The sequence below is a fragment of the Fukomys damarensis genome, unplaced genomic scaffold, assembly GCF_012274545.1.
Source record: "Fukomys damarensis isolate Sample0158 unplaced genomic scaffold, DMR_v1.0_HiC HiC_scaffold_2, whole genome shotgun sequence".
Taxonomy (NCBI): domain Eukaryota; kingdom Metazoa; phylum Chordata; class Mammalia; order Rodentia; family Bathyergidae; genus Fukomys; species Fukomys damarensis.
Window position 1 is genome coordinate 957,015 of NW_022900914.1, and position 21,612 is coordinate 978,626.

Genomic DNA, 21,612 nt, shown 5'->3' on the forward strand with positions numbered 1-21,612 from the left:
AAGAGGTGAAAGCACAAAAGCCAACTGCTAAAAACATTCTCAGTACAGACCATGTGAAGTAGGGAAAGGCTTGCAGTTACACGGGTCCTGTGTCCAGCTTGTCACGGCTCTCTGGCCACTTCTGTGAGGGGTGCTCTCTTTCTGACCCGTACAAACAAAAGCATGTAAATCTTCTCATCCTTACAAGAACACGATGCTGAATAGGCATGGTTGTGCTTCTTTTATGTCCAGTACTGCTTAATAATAACAGGTACCCTGAAGCTACTAAGGTATTTAATATTAACTGATTTCAGCAAGAAATGTAAACTTTATGCACCGCAAACATGTACATGAATTAGATTTCAGTGTTCCTTATGTGTGGAATTGGAATAATGATCCTTGGTCTGCCCGTTGTACACTTTGTTCTGCAGACATTCACTGTGTGTGGAGGCATTCAGGGGAAATGTCCTATAAGGCATCATCAAGTAGAGAGGTTTAGATTAGCCTTCATTCCAAGAGAAGCTGATCTGATTTCTGTGGTCTACATGTGACTCCCAGAAACTGAAGGGGAATAAATACCTTGCAGGCCTAAGCAGAGCAACTGGATTCCAACTTGAGTCCAGTATGTGCTGCAACAGTTTCCTGTTCCAGTATTGGGCCCGAACTGCTTTCCTATTTTCCCATCTTCATCTTTAGGTGTTTGTGATCATAAATTTAGGAAGCTGATGTCTTTACTTAGAACAAAGACAATGTCATCCTTCTTGGTTATGCGACATGCCTCGCGGGAGTTCAGTAGTTTTATCCACATTGTGGCTTGACCTTCACAAAAGCTTAGTGATTAAAGCAAGCATATTCTCCAATTTTTGAGAATGAATTGACTTTCCAGTGTCACAGACATTTTAAATGTCAGAGCCAAGAGAAAGAAATTCGGAAACTCATTTCCCAGCCCTGTCCTATTTCCTTCCCTTCCCAGGGCCTTGGACTTGTGAGCATCCTGGAAGGTCTAGTTTCTGGTGACATAAATCTTGTTGGTCAATCATAGCCATCTGTGTTCACCACATTTGACCTCATGCCATTAACCGGTGGCAAAAGCTACTTCATCAGAGGTCTGGCCTCAAGAGTTCCCACCTGATACTTCAGTTCGGTTCCAGAGAAGCACATGAGACAGGCGACAGCCATTCAGGGAGCACATCCTCATACCGGAGAGCAGCTGTTCACCATGGCCACACTGATCTCAGCAGAGCCATTACGTCCATTTACCACTTGAGGGTTCCAAGGATACTTTCCTCAGGGCCATCCTTGAATCAGAATGTTTGGTCTTCTGGATTGCCGAGCAATGTGGGCCATATGAAAATTGCCTGGAGGAAGTGGGTACACTCGGAAAAGTATGCTTGACATCTTGCCAGGGGACCTTCAGCCATTGGCCTCTTGTACTAACAGCTTCTTTTTGTCTTCCAGTAAGTCTTGAAATTGTTACACAAGCATCAGCAGTAACACTTCTTCCCCGTTCCTGCCTACAAAGTAACAGGTGTGAATAAGTAAAATATTTTGGGTACTTTTGCACTTCAGGCCAAGGACAGGTTTATCCAGAAGTCTAAGACTTTGCTCTCAAGTGGATGCAAGTAGCATTTATCAAGTCGCTCACTGTGAGTGGGACGCCTACTGGGGGTCCATACAGACTTTAAAAATGAGTTATTCTGTTTGTCTTGAAATATATAAGCTATTTTATTTGCATACATGGCGGATGTTGGCAGATGTGTGATCTAAACTTTACACGTGGTGCCTTGCATCTTGTCTTTAGCAGAATTTAAAAAATATACTGGTACCTTGGATGTCAAACTCATTTTGTTCAAAATTCATGTTTGACCACTGAACAGTTGGAGAACCGAATGTATTTTACCATAAGAAACAACAGAAAACCAAACACTTGGCTCCGAGGCCCCAAAATTACACTTAGAAATTTGTTTTTCCAGAACTTTAACGATTTCTTTCTTTAACTCTAATGTCATCCTCCCCATCTTCCTCATAGCTTTACTGCTGGTATCACTAAGTTTCTGTGGTGTCATGGCTATGACTTTTCATGCAAATAAAGTGCAAAACAAAAGAGCAGAACAGCAAATGTTCTAAGGCACCGCCACAGCACCAATGTCCATCTGGGGAGGGGCGTAGGTCCAAGTGTTGCTGTTTTGTGTCTGCAGTGAGAAGTGTTGCGAGACTCCCTCCACCCACTCAGGCTTCTTCAAGTGGGGCTTTCCATCTGGTTATCAAGCAAAGTTAAAACACCGAGCGGGTAGGTTTGAACTTGCGGTTGAGTAGTGTCAGGCTCGAGGCTGGAGCTGTTCATCAACAGAGGCAATGCCACAGCTGTCAGTAATAGGCCTATTCATAAACAGCTGTAAACCCAAGATGCACGAAAGAAACCATAGGCTTTGTAACGTTGGCGTTTCGTCATGTTTGTTACAATCAATGTGATAAATCTGTCAAGCCAAGATTAAGATTTCTCTTATCCTTGTCTCTTACTAATTTTATGTGTATAAATGGATTCTGAGGTTTTTAATAAACCAAGAAGCTGAAATATGTAAGTCAATATCCTGGATTCCTTATAAACAAGCACTAATAAAGCAGATGTTGTTCATTTGGGGGTAACTCAGGGCGCCAGTGTAATTGTGCCCCTGCTTGAATATGCTGTGTGCTCCAGTTACTGTCATTGTTCTAACTGGTTCCACGCTCTGAAAGGATGTGTGGCGAGCCACTTGCAGGTTGGCTTTCCGTGTATTGGGAAAGGCAGGAGTGCAGGGGCCGAGCTGCTGAGTGCTCTGCACGTTTAGGGGCGGTAAGGCGAAGAGCAGGTGCAGGTCCTGGAGTGTCAGGGCTCGCCCTGGCAGGAGCAGCGTGCAAGGGCACACTCATCTTACAGGCTCTGCGACTTTGGTCCTAGCACAGGGAAGGCTGAGGGAGCGGCCGCGGCGACGCCTGGGTCTGGCGGCTGGTGGGGAAGCAGCCCCTGATCCTAGTCGCCTGTCCACGTTGTGTAACCGGGAGAGTGATGTGACGCAACAGAGTGCACCAGGAATTCTCACACAGCTCTGTGTCTGTGTCGAGTCTCAGGGCAGCTTCCACGGCCAGGTCGGAACCCTCTCTGCTCCGCCAGCAGCCTCCTTCCCCACGCTTACGATGGGTGACTCAGCCTCCTTGTTTTTCATAAGGGTTTGCACCTCTGCAGACAAGCGCACAGAGGGAAATACAGTCCTCTGCCTCTTCCTTGTTTGCTGCCCCAAATGATAAATCTTCAGAAACTGTTCAAAGACTTTACTCCTGTGGGAAAACGGGGCCAGAAGTTAGGAACACGAGGTGGGGTGTTACCACATTCTCACCCCGGCCCCTCCTCTGTCCTGACTTCTGCTTTGACTCCCTGGGGCGAGCAGCCCCCTCTCCAGACCCACTTCCATGTTGCCTCGGGAAACCGTGCGACCTGTCACAGAAGCCGGACGTTGACGTGTAGACAGAGCAACACCCATCAACCTTATTTTATGAAAGGCAGGATCGCAGCAGAGGAACCGAGTCACTGAACGAACGCAGAGCCAATCATGCGAACAGCGTGTGCAGAGCAGGCTGGTGACAGACCAGTAGGACAATGCCTGTCTTTGCTCTCTACAAATTTTAGATTTATGGGTAATAAGTTAAGAACAGCCATTTACTGGTGTGGGATACTGGCATTTGTGAGTCCACAGTGTGGGAGCCTGGAAGCCAAGAGGGAGGGATAGCTCTTCTCAAACACGGGCCCGGGCATTGCTCTCAGTGGTGTCAAGGGTGGGGACGAGACCCTGACTCGGAGAGGATTCACTTGACTCTGCTGCCTGGGGTAGAGGCCTTGCCTTTTCGACAGACAGTGGCCCTGCCTGGCTACGGCTGGTGCCGGTGATATAGTGGCCTTCATCCCGAAGGCAGGCACAGAGGGTGCTCTCTGGGCCCAAGGGGAAAGCAGGGCTCTGTGCACTTCGAGACACAGCTGATTCAGTGTGATCTACTACTCCTGGCCTGTAGTTTCAGAACTGGCACCTGAGTGGGAAATATCCCAAGCTCAGTTAATTTCTCAACTGTGATTTCTGTGTCAGTTCATTTGCTTTAATGTCCTCCCTTTGAAAGCTGCACTTCCATTAAGGAATGTAAAATCATTCCCAGAAATGTGTTTCCCTCTTAAATCTGCCTGCCTACCCTCCCTTTGGTGAGTAATCTTGCTTCGTTTGTTTTCTTTTCAACAATCAGTCTGAACTTCCACTCAGGTCTTTGGCAATGTTCTCAACAGTATGTTTTTTGTTTTTGTATTTTTTTGCAGGTGTTAGATTAGCCCCAATCCCTAGGCTTCACTAGGAGGAAGATTGATGAATATTTTTACAGCACAGCTATATTCTCCAAACCTCAATGACTTTGCAAAAGCATGTTTAATCAGAAGTGAGGCCTTTGAGTTTTTAGTAAATGTGAATGCTTACCTTTTCTTGTTACTGTTCAGAATTTTACTGATTACACTTTGGACTGCATAATTGTAGGCTTAGTCTTGAGAATGTCAGAGTATATATATTTAAAAGTAATTTTCTTAGGGTTGTAATATATATCTTAGTGTTTTCACTGTAATTGGTATTCACGGCCCCTTAGTTTACAGGTATGAAGCTTGCCAGAGATGGCCAATATCGGTGCCATATATTAATAAAATGGATTAATTTTTCCAACACAACTTCCATTCAATTTCTCATTAAACCAAACATTATAAATTCTTCTGTCAGCAGATACAAATAACAGGATTGTGCGATATTTGGTTTACTCATAGTTCTCCCAGCTAGCACAGTTATCTGCCACACACAAACCCAACCTGGGAGAGAATGTCACGGTGCACTTGATCCATCTGCTCAGAACCAGCTGCAGTCCAAAACTTTGCTGTGCTAGTTACTTTCAAAAGTAGACTTTTGTGATCACTCAGCTGGGAGTTGCATCCAGGAAGAGACCTAAAGATAGAGTCGAATTTGCCATGGCTCTGAAAAAGTTTGCACTTTATTCAAAGAGCAGCACCCTTGGTTTACACGAATGTGAGCAAATGAGTGGACAAATGGGTGAAAATGGCCAAGGCGAGCGGGGGGTTAACACCGTCCCGGGTTCCTGCAACGTAGAGGTGTCTGCGGAGGGGGAGCTCCGTGTTGCCCACCCTCACCACCCTGTAAACGATCTGCTGTCTCCAGAAAGGGCTAGCACTGCGCCTCACCCATTTTCCAGAGTCTGCTCCTGTTCCTCCGATTTGACAGCTGCCCAACCTCGTTTTGCATGACATTTTCACTTCTGAAGAGTTCTGGCAGGGTGTTTTGTAAAATATCTCTCAAGTGGGCTTGCGAGATTTACTCATCCTTTTACCTTTTGAGAAGACTACCACAGTGGTGAAGAGTCTGCTCCACACATGTCCAGCCGCTGATGCAGTCCTGTAGGTGGGAACTTCGGTACTTAGTTGCAGTGGTATCTGTCAGGTTTCCAGTGAGCACAACTGTGAATCTGCTCTTTTCCCTCCTGGGCTGTCTTCGTTAGGCACCAGTCACCAAGTCCTGACTCCATCAAAGAAACCCCGCTCACCATGGTTTTATTTTATTTTTTAGTGCGCGGTCATGTTCTGGTGAGAGGTTCACTTTGGAAGTGAGCGTGTGCATTTGAGATCCGCACCAATTTCAGTGTTGTTGCTCCATCCCCTTTTCTTTCTCTTTTCAGCTTGTCCCCATCCCCAGTAGCTTACCTTTTGGTTTCATGACCATTAATTTATTTATTTGGTTTCTTATTCAAGTTTAAAAAATGTAATATTTGAATTTCTGAGCTGGGCTAATTTCATTCAACACGATGGTCTTCTGTTCTAGCCATTTTCTTGCAAATTACATGATTTCATTCTTTATGGTTGAGTAATGTTCCTTTACTCATATATAGTACATTTTCTACATCCATTCCTTTGGCATCTGGGCTGTTCCCACAGCTTAACTGTTGTGAGCTGTGCTGCTATAAACCTGGGTGTGCACGTACAGGTGCAATATAGATTCCTTAATTCTGTCAGAATCTGCCCAAGAGCGGTGTCACTGGGTCAAATGGTTCAGTCTTTTGAGGAATCTCTCACTGATTTTCACAGTGTTTGTACTGGTTTATGTCTCTACCAACAACGCAGGGGATTTTTTTTCCTTCCAGTATCCATTGTGTTTGTTTGTTTGTTTTGTTTTTGTATTCTCAATGGTAGCTACTCTGAAGATGAGGTAGAATCTCCATATGGCTTCATTCGCTGATGACTGGAGATGATGAATACTTTTTCATGCTGACTTGGCCAGTTCACTTTCTTCTTTGGATAGAATCTATTCAGTTTGCTTTCCTGCTTGCTTCATGGATTCTTTGTTTTATGGGGAATAATTTAAAAATTCTTTATATATTCTAAATATTAATCCTCCATCAGAAAAGTAGCTAGAAAAGATGTTCACCCATTGGGTTGGTGGTCGCTTCACTCTACTAATTGTTTCCTTGGCTGTGCAGAATCTTTTTAATTTGACATAGCCCCATTTGATGATTTTTAATATTATTTCCTGTTCAAAAAGCCCACTAGCTCCAAAGGCTCAAAGTGTTTCCCTTATGTTGTCTTCCAGCAGGTCCAGTGTTTCTGGTGTCATAGGCAGGTCTTTGCTCTGTTTTGATTTGATTTCTTACAAGGTGAGTGACTAAGCAGAACCAACAGGCTAATCAGGACTGTGTTCCTGGTGCAGCAACTTGGCTTGGAGATGTTGAAATCCAGAGATAAGCAAATAGCAAACAAATAAATCAACCTTCTGCAGAGAGTGGCCTTGAGTAACTGGGTCTGGAACTTAAGTGTTAATTTATTTCTGTAGGAGTGCTGTGTGTTCATAGAATAAATATTTTATGATCTACAGCATATGTTTAGACCACAAATTAGAGTAACACATAGAGGATGTTTAAACTAGATGTCAATGCAGTTGTGTACAAGTTTGTAAAAGAATAAGCATGGTTTTCATGTACCATAAATGATTTATGTTTATTTATCTGAAATGTCCTTCCCTCTTTAGAGCTAGATTTTATGCATAGCCTCACCTCTCCCATCTTTCTTAACAATATTTGACATATTTGGATGTGTTTAGTTGTACTGTAGGAACTGCCAGACCTCCTGAACAAACGCAGCCACACAATGGAGGACAGGTGCCATTTGAGCCGGCCCTGCTGTGAGGGTCAGCAGAAGAAACAGCAGGAGAGGGACAGGATGAGGCACGCTGTGCTCCAACTTCACTCATGTTCCTTTGAGGTGCTCCCCAATTCCATGTATTGGAAGCTACCGAGTGGATGTTAATGGCATTTGAAGGTGAGATCTCTGAGGGACGCCTGCACACCTGTGTTCTTTCACTGCCCAGGGTCCTCTGCCAAGCACTGACCCAGTGGGAAGGCCCTCTCCCATCAGGGCTGACCAGGTGCCAACATGGTGCTCTGGAACTTCCCAGACTCCAGAACCATGACCTACGTAAGCCTCGTGGTTCATAAATTACCCATTCTCCAGGTTTCTGTTATAGCAACAGAAGACATAGTGAGACATGGATGAGGCATAAAAATGCTAGTGAGCAGTAAGGAAGAGAAAACAAGTTATTACTATTTGTGAGGAAGTTCTAGATGCCACGCTAAGAAGCTTGGGGCTTAGCTGTCAGGCAGAGGAAGTCTTACTGGTTTCTCAGCATTTTGTGGGGATGATCCTGTCAGGATCAATGTGAGTGTTGGTCTGAGGAGATAAAGGGAAGGCAGGGAGACTCAGAGATAGACTCACCGAGGCTATCTCCATAGTCCGTCTGGTGGGTGTACAGAGGAAGGAAAGTGCAGAACAGGTGGGGCACTGGTGATCACAGGTCACCGGGATCTTCCCGGGACTGCCTGGAGAGAGAGGAGTGACTACAGGTTTCAGGGTCAGGGCAGAGAAGACAAGGGAAGAGTCTAAGGTCACTGCCATGGTCTTCGATCAGAGAGATCAGAATGGGAATATAAGTGGAAAATATGATTAGAAAACAAGAAATCTTGCAGATTAGGGAGAAAGATGAATAACAATAGTCAGTTGTAAACAAAGTGCGTGAATTCCCCCTTGATAAATGGGATGGTAAGAGTACCCCGCTGCTGTCCCTTCCCATCGGTGTCAGGAGGAGGTGGTCAGCATTGTCCTGTGGACTTGCCACAGATCCAGGCTATATTGCATGAGCTCATGTAGTTCTCGGGGGATCTCCAGAGCTCTGAGCTTTCTGGTGATGCTGGCTAACTTCAGAGTCAGTGATATGCTTCTACAAGAGAGTTTTGAAGCCAGAGATTTTTACAAAAAAAGTTGTGTTTTGAAAAAAAATGCTACATAAGAGGAAAACAACCTCCCACTTTGGAGAATGTAATGAGGGAATTAGAATGTTTTCAGCTAACAGCATTTTATGGGCTTGTTCAGAATGAAATACAAAGTGAAATGGCAGACAGCAAGCACGTGGTTCACAGGAGAGAAACCAGTTTAGTGAGCTGACCAGTATGAGCCCTGTTTGTTGTTTGGAAGGACAAGGATGTGTGTGGAGCCCAAGCTGGTATAGATCTACTTTGGCTTCTGTGATTTATTTGAACATTCACACAAAACAGTTATGGAACATCTGCCTATGTCAGACTCACTGTAGGTCCAAGGACATAGATATGCACAGCTTGAAACTTTAAAGAATTCCCATGTTAGTTGGGGAGGGAGGCCTCTCTGCATTGAGTTACACCATGTGATGATCTGAGACTAGAGACGCATGTGTGGATCCCCCTTCCTTTGCTCTTGTCCTATAAGCATCAGTGTGAGAGGTGCTGAGCACTGCTATTCTATGGGGCCTTGGTTGAGCGGTAGAGCAATCAAAAATACCTAGAGCATTTTGTATGCCTACAGTGTGTGTCTCTTTGCACATGATTCTACAAAGAATGCTCTTACATTTGAGTGTCTAAAACAGAGAAAGGGTATATGGTGTTTCCCAGGTCACAACAGTGAGCAGAAAAAACCTAGATGTGATGTAATATCTGGCTCCGAAAACTAACTACTTTGGGAGGCTTTAAATAGAGCAGAACATCTTTCCCTGTGCCCTGGCCTTGATAGAAATAACTGTTATAAATAATCTAAACATCTACAAATGTTAGGAAAATGTAAAATGACTTCTGCTGTCTCTAAAGCAATCTGCTTTGTTTAGTTCAAGATTAACAGACACCAGAGGCACTGACCATCTGGCCTCCTCCCTGACCTTGAACAACCCCTTTCTGTGCACTAGAATAGATAACTAGATGGATTTTAAAGTAAACTCCCTAAAAACAAGGAATTGTTACATCTGGATTAAAGTTAACTGTCTTGTTTCTGTAATTTGTACACAGGTAATGTGAGCTGAGGAAATGAAATGTAACCACCTGAGTGAGATCATAGCTGTAAAACCTATAAAAGAAGAAGCTGCAACCCAGTGCACGGTCAATCACTAACACTGCTTTTAGTATGCTAAACTTCTGTTGATAAAATAAACTTTTTATTGTCTTACTTCCAGTCAGCTCATCTCGGTGTGAGTGTCACAGGCCAATTCCTTCCACAACAGCCTGAGATGCTTCATTGGCTCAGACTTAGGAGGAACTGCTGAAAACTGAAGGATCCAGGATGCATGCACCTCCACAGTAAAACCAAGGCCTCGATAGTTTGGATCCAAAGCCTCTCTGAGTTTTCTCCTTTCACTGCAAGCATACCTCCTCATCCTCACTGCTTCTCATGGACTCATGATCTCCTTCCCCAGTCTGGCCCAATACTCCTTTTCACAGACATGTTTGCAGGACATTTTACAGGGTGGTGCAGAGAAAGAGTATGAGCTTTGAAGGTGGACAGGCCTGGACTTATGGCATCATTAGGCAAGAAACTAAATTTCCCTGAGTCTAATTTCCTCTCCATAGAATGGGGTCATGACACCCGTCTTGAGGAATATGGTGCAATTTAATAAGATTAGGCTGGTAAATTGCCTGGTGCATTCTTGGGATATTTCAATTCATCTGTAGATGACAATTTACTATGAATTAGTAAGCCATTGAATTATAGTTCACATTATACATTCAGGATTGTTTTTCATCTGGGCAAGGAATATTTTGTTCTCAGGAAGGTTATTTTCAACACCACAGAAAGGCCCAGGAGCATAGAAGGCAGAACGACTTTGCCTCTGGCTCCTGAGTTGCACAGATATTCAAGTACTTGGATCCTCCTACACCAAGTCCTTACTCTGTGAAATATGTGATGTTCAGCTTCTGAGTAGCCCAGGGACCTTGCTGCTTTCTGGCTCTATTTTATTTTCTTCTGTAGGTCCCTCAGCATCAAGGTTGTATCTTGCTGTCTTCTTCTCTTCTGATAGGAAGAGGGATAGAAAGAACAGAGAGGATCAGAAAGCTGCTCATTAAATATTTCACTACAACCATGTGATTATTAAAGAATCTGACCTCTCAAGAGTCGAGTGATTTGAAAACAGAGGGACAATTAACAATCAGTTCATTCTACTCTTCATTTATACAACGGCTTTTCTCAGGGGCCTTTAGTGTTAAGCATTAAGCTGGAGACAAGGATAGAGGACTCTGTCTCTGAAAAGTTTGTAGTTTGCCACAGGAGACAGAAAGGTAAAAACGTCTTTAACAGGGCAGTTAAAGTTACGCTCAGCCTGCCGACTAAGGTGATGCAGACAGCACTCTGAATTCCAAGCCAGACTCCCCTGGAGAGGGGGGACCTACGACAAGACAGAAGCAAGCTGGCTCTGCAGGCACTGAAAAGCTCATGGAGGCTGATGAGCATCAGAATCTTGGGCTCCAGTCTGCTGCTGAATGCCAGGCTCTGTGGCTGGGGAGGGAGCAAGGCTGATTTCACCGCACTGTGTTTGCCATCAGCAAGTCGATTATTCTGCATATGGTGGGAAGCTCTGGATGGATTTTAATTAGGTTCTTCACTCCCTCTTTGTTCCTTTGTTTACCAAAACCATGGAGTAAATGTATTACACAGACCTGACTTAGAGGTTAAGGACAAGACTATTCAGTCTGCTTGAGTTTGAATTCTGTGTTTACCAATTGCAAGCTCTGCAGTCATAGATTGGTTTTGTAAACCCCTTATGGCTTCAGTTTCCTCAGTTGTGTATTGGAAATAACAGCAGCACTCACTTCACGGAAGTACAATTTTAGGTAGTACACAGGAAGGCTCAGAATATGCTGGACTCATGGTAAGCATTTTTCTGCAGATAGGTCATGTGTCGAGAGGTTCTGGTGACCATGCAGAGACAGGCTCTGTCCTTGCCGTCCATGAGCAGGGATTCATGGAAGGAAGGAGGAGACACTGCTGTGTAACTGAAGTGGGACTTGAAAGAGAAATGAGTTTCCCTAACCCGATCAATATGGCTGTTGTTCTTTGTTCTAATACAGATAAAATCAATAACTTTACCCCTGAAGTAAACTTTTATAACTTGTTCTCAAAACATCCTGTTTTGACCTGACCAGGGCCACTGGGAAAGGTTAAGCTGCAAAACTGTCACGGTTTGACAAATCGCTTTTGCTCTGCTTGTCCACCCCCAAGTTATATGCCACTAGGTGACCAACCCCCTGGGCAGCAAGTATGAAACTGGAACCCTTCCTTTGTCTGGGCTCAGTCTTTGGACACAAGCCTGCTGAGCCAGGGCACACCTGAACCTGGAATAAATCCTCCTGTTTCACCTGTTGTTCTCTCAGGTCTCTCAAAATCCTGCAACATAGCAGCCATGTCAATGCTATGGGCTGTGTACCATGTTTAGGAGACACTTCAAGCTTAAAGTCTAAAATCTTGCTGTTTTCAAAGGGAACAGAGGAACTTTCAGAAAGAAGTGCTGTGTTCCTGGAACTGAGAGCTGAATATAAATTAGCCAGAAAAAGAGGGCAGAATAGAAGGCCAGGGCAATATCATGGTAAGATGTGCATTTTGGAGTGTTTCTCTGGGAGCATGTGTCGGGATCCCCAGAAGGAAGGAGTCCATATCAGAGAGGACCCTTCAGAGCCTCTTGAGTGGACTGGGACGGCTCATGGAGCAGGTGGCTAGAGGCTGTTATCCCCCTTACAGAGGTGTAAGAGATAGATTCCAGTGGCATCTCACAGTTCTGTCAGGAACTGAGTCAGGATTAGACTTGATCTATCTTCATTATTTTCCACTGAGTCTTGCATCCCCTAGAGATATTCCAGCCCTATGAGTTTCATAGCAGAATTGCTTAGACTCACACAATCATGGTAACTATGCATAGAAAGACCTGCACTCGAATACCTTTCCCTTGCCTGCTCTATGCATGTGCTCTTTGCATGGTCTGTTTCACAGACCACCTAAGATAGCTCATGCTACGTGCAAATTCCAACAAAGAAGAGGATACAGCCATGGTTAGAGGACTGCATGTTTGGACACAAGTGCTAACTCATGACTTGGAATGTTTTTCTTCTTATTAGCCAAGTTCCCTGCTTATCTTCCTTAGTATCATTCCTGGTGTCAAGGTTTTGGCCGTACGCTGGGCCCTGAGGATGAGGTGATACAAATAAGTAAAAGCCACACAGGCAACTGAGAACGTGGACTGAAGAGAGAAAGGTAGGATGAGAGCACCTGTCCACAGATGAGCACAGCTGTCCTGTCAGCCCCAGAGTGGGGAAATGAAACATTTCCACATCTTCCCTACTGTCAAGCACAGTCCAGAGTCAGAACTTTCTTGGTTGATTTGATTAAAGCACAGAAACTGCCTTTTGGCAGCAAAGATGAAGAAAACATATTTTTGACTCATCAGGAATTGTTAATTTCTTCACATTTTATAATTTTTTACCTTAAAGGTATAAGCTACTCGAGGGTAACATGATTAAACTTGAATTTGCATTCCTATATCTTGAAACAATTCGTGGATTCTCCCAGGAACAAGGAAATAATTTAATTACCTCCTAAAGTATGGATACTTTGTTCAGGATTTTTAAATTACTAATGCTCTTTAGAACCTAAAATTCTCCTAGGGGAAATAGAAATTAGGCTTTAAAATGTTACCATTAAAAAAATACAAGCAGACTTTTCCATTCACATCTGGAAAACAGGAAGGTGAAGTTGGACTACATGTCTTATCAGCTCTCTGCGAAGAGCTCGCCTGACAGCTGCAGATATGGTCTGCTTAGTCCTGGCCCCAGGCCAGGCCAGTTTGCTACTGGATGGGGCTGTTAGCAGAGCCACCATGAGGACTGACCAGGTGCCAGTTAGTTTTGATGTTCAGAGTGATCAGGAGTGAGAGGGATGAAGAAGAGAAAGTCCACTAAGAGCAGTCTCCCCAGCGGTCAAAAACAACATTGTTAATGTGTCTTCTCTCTGCCTCAGTTTACGCCTGTGAAGCACTGATAATAGTGTCAATCATAGGGCTTAATCAAGACAGTGATATTGCACACAGAACAGTTTCTGGTGCATAGGGCACATTCTGTAAGTGCTGCCATTTGGGTCAAGTTCACTCTAAACAGACACAGCCATAAATCAGTATGTGAGAGTTCCTGAACTCAGCCTTCCTATCCCGTAAGTGAGGAAACTGAGGCACAGAACGGGGCAGAGACCTGCTTAAAGTGAAATGATAATTAACAGAAAGTGAACAGTCTTCTGACACCCAACAGTACAAGTTTCACTTTGCAATATTTTTGTCACTTATTGAAAATTAGAAAAGTATACAGAAAAAAGAAAGAACACATTCATATACGTATCTGTGATCTTTAGATTCACTGAAAGTTGGTCGTGATTTAATTGCTTCTTAAATTTGCCATCTGTTATTTCATATAGGTAAGTTTAAAAAGTGAGGTTAGTTATCTGGAACACATTGCTTTGGAATTCATAACAGTGTGTTTTGGTTAATTTTGCTGTTTTGCAGGCCCTGAAGCAAGCTTTCTGTGCTGCTTCTCCCAAGCCATCTGCTGACTTGCAGGATGATCCTGCTTTACACATGCATGAGAGCTGCTGCAGGGGAGGCCCACACGGTGAGGTCCGGCCTTTGACAGCGGGGGCAGTGGGCAGCTGTGCCACCTGGCCAGACTCCTGCTGACTGTCAGCAGCAATCTGTCAGTGCCAGCAGCTTGGATGCCCTTACGGCACTGAATGGCATCGTGTTAGGGATGGGTCTCTCCTTACTCACTAGAAACCAGCATGTAGTGTCTCTGGCTTGGGGTCAGCAGATCAGAGTTTTTGAGGTTTACTATTATATTGCTGTCTACATACAAAATATTTTAAAGTTGCCTGTTATTTGATCTCATAACTGTCAGCTGTTAGTCTCTCCAGTGCAGGTAGGTACTAATCTTACAAATGTTCCTGGTAGTGACGGCAGAACTAGGCACAGTGCAAGGTAGGAAAGGGCCCTGGCTTGAGATTTGAGAAATGAGCTTGAATTTCCATGTCTGACAGAGCCTTTCAATAAGCATTTACTGGAGACCTACTATGTGCCAGACAACCTGTTCACTTCCAAATGGGGATGCAGAAGTGAAAAACAAACAGTCCTGTCCTCAGGGAGGTCACAGTTTAGTAGGAGAAGCAGAGAGGTGAGGAGCCACTGAGATTAAAGCAGGGGTGGAGCCCAGGGTTCCATAGAAACCTGAAGAGAAGCCCTGGACTCAGAATAGAGGGCAGCAAGGGAGAATTTCTGCAGGAGATGATGTGCAGTCCAGGCTTGGAGGAAGAGTAAAATTTCCTGGGCAAAGCAGATATAAAGATGACACAGAGGAGGCAACATGGCCAAAAGGAGTGGGAGACTAGGGGAAAAAACTGGGAAGTTGGAAAGGTGCTCAGCATTTTTGAAGACCAGAGCATATACAGTGTGGTCAAAGAGGAGGCCAAAGCAGAGGGAGTCTACTTGCCAAGTTTAAAGGCTGGGGCTTTATCAGGAAGGCAACTGTGAAACAGGAGTGCGATGATTGCATTTGCATTTAGGAACATCCTGGAAACTGGTCAGAGGCCAACCATCACAGAGGTATGAAGGGCATCTGGAATGTTATCATCTTGGGCCTGAACTTAAGCATAAGCAAGGAGATGAAGGCAATTTTAATGACTCAAGGGCATTTAGTTGATAGAACCAATGGGATTCTGTGGCTTCTTGTACAAGAAGGGTAAAGAAAGGGAGAAAGCAAAGACAAAGTCTTTGATATCCAAAGACTTGATATGTAGCAAGGAAGGGGGTTCTGAGTAGAACTCAGTAGGTTCTGAGCAGAAAACAGAAAAGGATCAGAAGAGGAAAGAAGAAGAAGCATGTGGAGGAAGATGAAGAAGAGAATGAGCAGGAGTAGGCTTGGGGAAAACAATGAGTTTCATTGTATACATTCTTATGGTATGAATCTAAAATGGCCCCCAAAGCCTCATGAATTTGGAAAGTGAATGGATCATGGAGCACTAATTCACCAGCTCATCCATCAGTGAGTTTGGTGGCTGAATGTGCCGATAGGAGGTGGGGCCTGGTTGAAGGCAGGTCGCTGGGTGCATGACCTGGAAGAGTATGTTGTTCCCAGATCCTCTCTTCTCTCCGCTTCCTTGTCTCCGTGGGATGAGCAGCTTTCCTCTGCCATTTACTTCTACGTGCATTTCTGTCCTGTAGCCATCTGACCATGGACTGGGTCTGCTGACACTGTGAACCAAAGTAAATCTCTCTTTCTTTAAATTGGAGGCATTGGATATTTTGTCCCAGTGGTGGGAAAGCTGACTAATACAGGCATGATGAATTTGATATGACAAGGTGATCTCACTCAACTCGAGGATGTCTAGTAGGCATCCGGGGTATAAGGAGCTGAACAAGAGATGCATATTTGTGAGTCATCAGTGCAGAACTGGTAAGTCAACCACTGCACACATGCAGTTACCCTGCGAAGGACTGTAGAGGGACTGAGGAGAAAGATACCGGTAAGCCACAGCTGCCCATAGTCAAGTGCCAAAGATGATGATGTCCTGGAAACTTAACTCAAGAAAATTTTTAAATCACTTGAGCTATCTACCCTAGGAAGAAAAACTCACATGATTATTTAAACATAGGAATGAGTATATTAAATGTCTGAATGCTTTCACATGACAAATGACAGTTTTACCTCAAGGATCTGAAGCTAGGTCATTAAGTAAATCTTGCGAAATTTATTTGCAGACATGAAAGCAGTTTGTGATTTTTCAGAGTGGTCCAGCATCACTCCTTGTGAGATAACAAACTTTCCATCGACAGCACTGTTCATGCAAAGGCTGATAGCCACCTAGAGTGGAAATGAGAGAGCAGTGACTTTGAACTGTGATGGACCCAAACTACTTTTGATCTCCAGTTAAAAGTACAAATTCCAGAGCTTCCTGCCGTGGTGGCCACTGGAGCAAGTGCCATGGTGGGGGTCGAGTGCGGCCACAGTGGTGGTGCCTCCCCAAGCAGCCCGTGCTTTGTGGTCTCACACAGAAGATACCAAGCTGTGGTAGTACAACCACATAAATAATTAACACCCAAAGTCTCAAGGTAGCATGGACATTAACAGTGATGACAGGTAAATACAGAAGTTTGGGAATCAGATACTAGGCGAAGCACTTCCTAAAAGGCCTTAAGAAACACATCTGCAGGAACCTGCTCCCTCTTAATACTGGTACAACTCAGCTAAAGGAATTTAAGAGTTTCTAGTATTCTCCATGGCTGAAGCTGAGAGTCTGAACCCCTGATGCTTAAGCTCTATTCTAGACACAGCTCCAACTCCTTGAGGATACAAGGAAGAGGTAATATTTCCATGATGACAGATCTTTGGTAATACAAGTTTCCCAAGGAGTGGATCACGATGACCGTATTGTGGGGCCTTGCCATAGTATGGCTTCTTCTCAATCTACTCTGTGTTACACGAACAACAGTGGGGTTAAACAGCTTGGAAGAATCTTTTTGTGGTAGAACTTTAAGGAATCGTAGCATTGCTCACCCTGAAGAACTCTCTTCTCATTCTCAAATACAATCAAGATCCCGAAGAAGAGACCACAGCCTGTGCAAATTCAGAAAGGAAATAATAATGGAAAAACCACTGATTTAAAGCAGCAGAGTACTCGAGAATCATGGTTAAGCCCTAGGAAAAGTGGACTTTCTTCTTCGGAAAAGGATAACCTAGAAAGGCAGGTGATAGAAAATTGTGAGAGAAGGCAAACGGAACCTGTATCAGCAGTTTTAAAAAGAATTAAACGTTGTCTTACATCTGAAGGACCAAACAGTTCAGAAGAGGATTCACCTATCAAATCAGACAAGGAGTCAGCAGAACAGAAGAGGACAGGAGTGAACAGTGATACAGATATTTAGAGGACTGACACACGTGTCGATGTCTTATACTGGATGACTGTGAGAAAAGGGAAGTTAGAAAGGTGAATGTCAGGCAGGAAGGGCCACTTAACTGTGCAGTACCTGAAGAAATCACAGGCCATCTGACTGTCAGTGGTGTTGATGACAGTGGTTCTGCTGGTATAAACTGTGATGACCATCAGCCTGATGGGAATACTGAACAAAACAGTGCTGGTTCCTATGCACTGCAGGGGAAATCAGTAGCTGAAAATGGGGCTTCGGAAACCCAGACCTCAATGTTTTGTGATAATAGGAGGGACGACAGTTATATAGACCGTAATGTGCCTTGCCCAAATTCAGAAGTGCAGGTCAAGTTGGAGGACCACAAATTAGGAACTGCCTGCCTGTCTGTGGAGTGTGTTAATCAGCTGACTACTGAGCCAGCATCAGGCCCAATTTCTGAAATCCAGTCATCTTTAAGGGATTCTGAGGAGGAAGTGGATGTGGTGGAGACAGCACTGCCTCAGAAGAGCAGTGTGATGAAAGTACCAGGAAAGTCCTGGACGCAGGTCTTGAGAGCGAGCCAGTCTCGGGAGAAGCAGAGCCACTGTCTGTTCTAGACTGAGCCTCCGCTCAGATGATATCTCTGTCAGAACCTCAAGGACATCACTATACCCTGAGGGCATCACCACACAGAGCTGGCCCTGCCTGAGCTGGTCCCACTGTAAACAGTTCTCCTTGCAGAGGGAATGGACAATTTGAGGAGAATAATCTTAGTCCTAAAGAAACAGGCGCAACTGCTAGTGATAATGAGTCTCCCACAAATCTGGAGATGTTTCCCAAATGAAAATGTTTTATATTGTAACTCTCAAAACTATGGAAGTGAAGAACTAAGCAAGCCACCCTCAGAAGGGAGACTCAGTATTGGACCTGTGCCGCCTGCCAAAGAGAAAGCCACTCAGCACACTGTGGAAGAGGAAGATGGGATCCTGATGTTCATTACTGTGAATCAGAGCATGTGGCACTGAAACAAAACAAAGATTATCAGAGACGGCTGCAGGCGATTGCTGTCCTCGAGGCTCAGCACTCCCAAGCAGTCCAGCACCTCGAGAACCTAGGCACTAACCAGAGGGAAGTGCTCAGAAACCCCATCGGGTTTGTGGAGAAACTCCAGAAGAAGGCTGGTGTAGGGCTTCCTTGTCCACAGAGAGTTGTTCAGTCGCCTGAGATGGTATGGGACCCATACACCAAGAGCCTTGGGGATTTTGAAAGAGTTTAAAACCTACTAGGAGACATACTAGGAGAGTTAAGTGAGTTTTTGATAAAGTAGGTTTACCTGCTAGAAGAAAATGTCTTGTGGACCCTGAGAAGGATGGAGAGTCCCTTTTGTACTCTGTGTGACCCTTAAGTGATGGTCCAGAGGGCTCCCAAGCCATCCTCAGATGACAGGAGGCTGGCTGTGTGACAACACCAAACAAGAGATGTTTAACCAGCTGTGGACAGTGGAAGAGCAGAAAAAACCTGGCACAGCTGCTCCTGAAGCACCCTCTGGAGGAGGTGGAATCCTGGTGCTTGCAGAAGATTGCAGATGAACTGGGCAAAACAGTTTGCTAGCCGAGCACAGAGTATTTTATAATGCTAACTAAAGCTGGCATTCTGGTTCCAGGCAGAACTCTAAACCTGTGTATTCCAAAAAGTCTTCAGTGAGCAGACGACAGCACCCCTCTTTAAACCTTCCGCTTTCATGACCTTGCACGAACCACCAGAGTACATGAACAATGACCACGGTTGGCCCTGCTTCCACAGCCACAGGGGAGCCATGGCCAAGGAGGGGTCAGATGGAGAAATTCCAATCACATATAGGAATTTACTGGAAAATAAAGAATTACTGCAATTTAAAAAGTTAAGGAAGCAGAAACTTCAGCAAATGCAAGCTGGAAGTGGATCTATACAGCATGTGGGCTTCAAGTGTGTAACTGGCATGGCACCTATCCAGGGTGTGCGGTGGCACTGCCAGGACTGTCCCGGAGATGTCTTTGGGTGTCTGTGATTCTTGTTTGGACTGTCGACACGAAACAGATATTCACAAGGAAGATCACCAGCTAGAGCCTGTTTATAGGTCAGAGACATTCTTAGACAGAGACTGCTGCGTGTCCCAGGGCACCAGTTATAATTACTGGACCAAACTACTTCCCAGAGAACAGATGACACAGCAGAGCGAGCGCGTCCCTCACGAGTCCTCTCGACACACAGCAGTGGCATCATTGTTGGCGATGTGCACGTTTCGGAAAGGTCCTCTGCTTTCCCTGAATGACACTCACAGCACGAGCGCATCCCAAGTGTTCTTGCCCAGCCCCAATCTGCACCGCGTGGCTGTCGATCTCTGTTCAGCAGCCACGTGTCCTGATGAGCAGACAGTTGGTTCCCTGGTAAATCCCCACCACCTAGAAGCCTGGAGGTGGGAGCTTAGCGGGTGAGACGGACACGAGAGCGTACATCCATGTGAGCAAATCCCAAAGGTTTCAGAGAATTTGGTCACAAATATGGTAACAAGAAGGCATTTATATTGAAACACCGTAGTAGCTTTCAATTTGGTGAAAATAATTTTCAGCACAGAAACTGACTTCTTTAGACAAAATTTTAACCAATGATGGTGTTTGCTTCTAGGATCTGTACTCTAAAAGAACTCACTGTCCAGTGCTGGTCATTGATGGCCTTTAGTAAATTGGAGCTGCTTAACCATAGATACGTAACTTCTTTTAACCACAATGAACTGTCCTTGTCATCAACAGCAAAGTACTACAGAAGGCAACTGTGGCATTGCTTCTTAACCAGCTCATGGTGTGTGAATGTTCTAAAATCATCACTCAGATATATTTTTAAATGTAATGTTCTATAAGATGATCATGTGATGTGTACAAACTATGGTGAAAAGTGCCAGTGGTAGTAACTGTGTAAAGTCTCTAATTCACAACATTATTAATTCCTTTAAAATATACAAACTTCTGCCTCTGTATTTGGAGTTGTCGGTACAACTCATCAAAGAAAACTGCCTAATATAAAAATCATATATATGGTAATATTTCCCTCTTTTGTAGTCTGAACAAGATACATAAAAGATTGTATTTTATTACTGTTTAAACAAGTGATTAAATTTAGTCTGTGCATTGAGCAAGAATTCACTTGCATTTTTTATACTGGTAGATTTTGTTGTGCATCCTTTAAAACATTTTGTATGTTTCTTCTTATTTGTGTACACAGTATGCTTTTGAATAATGTTCCTTTGTCAGGAGAACTGTGAGAAATAAACTATGTGGATACTGCCTGTTTATATTATATTTTAAAAAGTGCAAATTCCAAAGCACCTCTCTTCAGATGTTGGGCCAATAATCACAGGTGTATTAATTTTGAATAGATTTCTCCAGCAATATTCACATTGTCATACCGGCAAAGTTCATGAACAATGTTGGGAATCACTTGGAAGAATTTTTTACACTTTGGGTGCATAGCCATGAGTGTGTGTGTGTGTGTGTGTGTGTATCTACACATACATGGGCACATGTAAAGGTGACCTGGGCAGGAAATAGGAACAATTCCAAGTTTCCACAGAAAACTGCCACTGGGCTATGCCTAAAGAAACCCTGGGAGCAGGACTCCCACCAAGGGCCCATCACTACAGAGCTACCCATGGACATCACCAGCCAGGAAGCTGCAGTCATGGGACCCCCAAATCAAGAGAGAAAAAGTAGGCAGAGACCAGCATTGGGCATGGCTGCTCTAGGACTTGGGGGCTCAACCCCTAACCCAACCTGCACAGAATGCCAGACATGGTGCTCTAATTTTTGCTGTGTGTCCAGAGGGATTGTGAATTTGCTTTGGGATGGTCACTCATTGCTTCCCTGTACCTCTCTCTGGAATAGCCCTGTAACCTGTGCTTGTGCCAGCCTTGTATGTTGGGAACAAGTGATTTCTTTTTATTTTATAGGCTCACAGCTGAAAGGAGTTCACTTTAAATGTCAGATGAGACTTGGAACTTTTGAATGGACCCTGGAATGATTAAGATTTTGGGACTATTTGGATAGAATGATTTTATTTTGTCTGTGAGAAGGACACGAGTTTTAGGGGAACAGGAATGGAATGTTATGGCTTGAATATGCCTTGCTCCGTCTGAAACTCATGTTGAAACTTAGTCTCCACAATCAGAAACTAAGGGATGAGACCAGGCAGGATCTTCACGATGTGACTAGGGTTCTGCTGTCATGAAGGACCTGACCCAGTCCTGTGGTCAATGGAC

The 21,612-nt window shown here is 44.3% G+C and overlaps 1 pseudogene; it reads left to right on the forward strand.

The window, feature by feature from the left end:
* Positions 1-16,865: 16,865 nt before the first annotated feature.
* On the forward strand, positions 16,866-20,356 carry LOC104850472 (annotated as a pseudogene).
* The last annotated feature ends 1,256 nt before the right edge of the window (positions 20,357-21,612 follow it).